Genomic DNA, 4,127 nt, shown 5'->3' on the forward strand with positions numbered 1-4,127 from the left:
GTGACGTCCTGGGGAGAGAGCGGGGACAGCAGGTGTGCCGCGCCTGCTTTGCAGCCGGGGAAGAAGGTCACTTGGCCCAGTAACCGCCGAGGCTGCTGTCCGACGAGGGGAAAAACCGCTATCTTCCATGCAGCGGTGAAGCAGATATCCTAACCGCTCCTCAGGCTGTCCTTCGGGACTTTCAGGCGGAATTGGAGAAAACGCAGGAACTGTGGAAACCTTGGTGCTGTTCAGGAAGCGGAATGCCGTGTTGCAGCGGTCGTCACAGGCCGACAAAAAAACCCCAACTGACCTCCAGTAGCACCTTCCTGGGGTCGCTCCAGCATTTCAATCCTCCGTGTGGTGCTTTTTACGCTGCTTGAAGTGAAAAGGCTGCTTTTGTGTCGTATCACTAGCCGAGTCAGGAGTGTTCTTGCCGCACAAGCCGAGTCGAGGAGGTTGTTGGTGCGTAGCTGTCAAAACCCTGACAGCGCTACCGGAACCAGGGCGCTCTTCCCAGCCTTTGGCTTGCGACATCTGATAATCTGCACCGTCACATTCGGCACCGAACAACTTCCACCCGTCCACGAATCACACCGTAGAAAAATCCTTTTCATAAAAGCTCCTTTTCCAACAGCCTTTGTCCGGAGAAGATCTCCCCTTTGGATCCGATCCGAAGCCCGTTTGCCCAGTAACTTCAGGTGGCTCTGGCTCAAACCTTGAAATCGGGGTTTTTCAGCAGAGCGCGGGAGCCCGCGAGCGGTTTTTAATGCTTTGCCTTCTCTGTGCAAGAGGGGCCAACACTCGCCCTGCGCGGCTGGGGTCGGAAAGCTGTGATTTGCGTTAAGATTTCAGAGTCGACTTTTACTGTCGTGAAGCGTTAAAGGTCCCTGGCGTGTTGTACGCTTTTGGTTGACTTGTTTAATTTCTATTCATTTGCCAGATTAAATTTAATTTGTGTGCGTATACATATAATTACGTAACTCGGTTATACATACATAGTTAATATCACCAATGTTTTGGGCAGAGGCTCCGATAGTTCACAGTGCTTTAGGAAATCAAATACGTAATGCAGAATTGGTAAACTAACAAAAAAAAAACCCAAAAAGAGGAATAGTGCTTCAAAACAGCTTGATGACAGATTTGACGCCCGCTGAGTCACTTGGAGCCTCGCCACCGCTGCTCTGGAGGAGGATTGGCAAAGGAAGGGAAATAAACGGACGCCTTTGCAAAGGAATCGTGTTTCAGTTGCCAAATGTTAGCCTCCGCTAAACAACCGGAGCAAACCTTGGATCTGACATCAGCACCAGAGTTTTGTTCTGGTAGGTTGTTTTGCACAGCGTGTTGGTGTCGGGGCTCCAGTCCGAGGGCCCGACTCGTGTGGGTGATGGTCGAGAAATAGAAACAATAAATAATTCATTTTAAAATGAGTCATTCAAAAGGTATGAGCTGAAAATGGCAGGTTCCGGACAACCTGTCGTGCCCGTTGAAGTGCAAACTGGTGGCACCCTACCGAAGGCGGAAGAGACGCAGCTGGCCCGCCTGCCACGCAGAATGTGTCCACGGGCTGGTACGGAGCTACCGGCCGGGGAGAACGTGTCCGCGGGCTGGTATGGAGCGGCCAGCTGGGGAGAATGTGTCCGCGGGCCGGTACGGAGCTACCGGCCGGGGAGAACGTGTCCACGGGACGGTATGGAGCTGCCGGCCGGGGAGAATGTGTCTGCGGGCTGGTACGGAGCTGCCGGCCGGGGAGAATGTGTCTGTGGGCCGGTACGGAGCTACCGGCCGGGGAGAATGTGTCTGTGGGCCAGTACGGAGCTGCCGGCCAGGGAGAACATGTCCGTGGGCCGGTACGGAGCTGCCGGCCGGGGAGAATGTGTCTGTGGGCCGGTATGGAGCTGCCGGCCGGGGAGAACGTGTCTGTGGACTGGTACGGAGCTGCCGGCCGGGGAGAACGTGTCTGCGGGCTGGTATGGAGCTGCCGGCCGGGGAGAACATGTCCGTGGGCCGGTACGGAGCTGCCGGCCGGGGAGAACGTGTCTGTGGACTGGTATGGAGCTGCCGGCCGGGGAGAACGTGTCTGTGGACTGGTATGGAGCTGCCGGCCGGGGAGAACGTGTCTGTGGACTGGTACGGAGCTGCCGGCCGGGGAGAACATGACCGTGGGCCGGTACGGAGCTGCCGGCCGGGGAGAACGTGTCTGCGGGCTGGTATGGAGCTGCCGGCCGGGGAGAACATGTCCGCGGGCTGGTACGGAGCTGCCGGCCGGGGAGAACGTGTCCGTGGGACGGTACGGAGCTGCCGGCCGGGGAGAACGTGTCTGCGGGCTAGTACGGAGCTGCCGGCCAGGGAGAACGTGTCTGTGGACTGGTACGGAGCTGCCGGCCGGGGAGAACGTGTCTGTGGACTGGTACGGAGCTGCCGGCCGGGGAGAACGTGTCTGTGGACTGGTACGGAGCTGCCGGCCGGGGAGAACGTGTCTGTGGACTGGTACGGAGCTGCCGGCCAGAGCAGCACCAGGGGGGAGCAGCCAGCGGTCGCCTTCCTCCGCGACGCTGACGGGGACCCCTGGGGGGGTGTGGCCCGCTCCCCTCTCCCCACCCGCGGGGTGACGGGCACCCCAACGCCGGCGCACCCAGCGGGAAGGCGAAATACCGACTCTCCGGAGCCTGCGAGGGTTTGGATTGGGGGATCAGGAGCTGGAACCTCGTTGCAGCCCCAGGACAGAGGGCACGGCGTGGTGTCTGCTTTAGGCCGCTGCACCATCTAAGCCCGGCCTGCGGCTGAGCTTTAGGCGGAGTTCCCCAAGGCCGAGGCGGAGAACTGAGACCCTGCGGAGCGGCAAGGATGCGTCCGTCCCCCCTGCACCCCTCTGTCCTCTCACAGCCCGGGGACATTGGTCACTGGGGACACTGGTCACTGGGGACACCGGTCACTGGGGACACTGGTTACTGGGGTCACTGGTTACTGGGGACACTGGTTACTGGGGACACCGGTCACTGGGGACACTGGTTACTGGGGTCACTGGTCACTGGGGACACTGGTCACTGGGGAGACCGATTACTGGGGACACTGGTCACTGGGGACGCTGGTCACTGGGGACGCTGGTTACTGGGGACCGTGGTCACTGCGGGCACTGGTTACTGGGGACACTGGTCACTGGGGACACCGGTCACTGGGGACACTGGTCACTGGGGTCACTGGTTACTGGAGACACTGGTTACTGGGGACACCGGTCACTGGGGTCACTGGTCACTGGGGACACTGGTCACTGGGGACACTGGTCACTGGGGTCACTGGTTACTGGGGTCACTGGTTACTGGGGACACCGGTCACTGGGGTCACTGGTCACTGGGGACACTGGTCACTGGGGACACCGGTCACTGGGGACACCGGTTACTGGGGTCACTGGTCACTGGGGACACTGGTCACTGGGGAGACCGATTACTGGGGACACCGGTCACTGGGGTCACTGGTCACTGGGGTCACTGGTTACTGGGGACACTGGTTACTGGGGACACCGGTCACTGGGGTCACTGGTCACTGGGGACACCGGTCACTGGGGTCACCGGTCACTGGGGTCACTGGTCACTGGGGACACTGGTCACTGGGGACACCGGTCACTGGGGACACTGGTCACTGGGGACACCGGTCACTGGGGTCACCGGCCCCCGGGGTCCCCCGCGGTGCAAGCGGGACTGACGTGATCTCTTCTCGCCCCGCGGCACGGGAGGGCTCAGCGCGGTTACTGAGGTGTTCCTTATGAAGGTGACTCGTTTCAGGGGCCGCTCGTCCCCCACAGGCGGACCCACCGCCCGCAGAGAGCGGCCCCTCCCCCTCACCGCACAACGGGAGGGGCCGCGACGTCGTTTCCGAGCACCGCAGGAGCCCGGCAGGGCCGGGGCGCGGGGACTCGGGGCCTGGGGCTGCCCCTTCGCAGCAGAGCCCGCTCGAAGGCCGGCTCCTGCCCCCGCTCCCCGGGCCCGGGCCCGCCGCCGAGCTCCGCGCCCCGGGGCGGCGGCGGCCGAGGGGACCCCGCCGGAGGGGGGGCGGGGCCACGCCAGGCTCCGCCCACCGCGGGCACTTCCGCCCGGCACCGGAAGGGCCGTTTGGCTGCGGAAGTGTGGGGCCGGCGGCGGGGCTGGGGT

The sequence above is a fragment of the Gavia stellata genome, chromosome 21, assembly GCF_030936135.1.
Source record: "Gavia stellata isolate bGavSte3 chromosome 21, bGavSte3.hap2, whole genome shotgun sequence".
In the NCBI taxonomy this organism is placed as follows: Eukaryota; Metazoa; Chordata; class Aves; order Gaviiformes; family Gaviidae; genus Gavia; species Gavia stellata.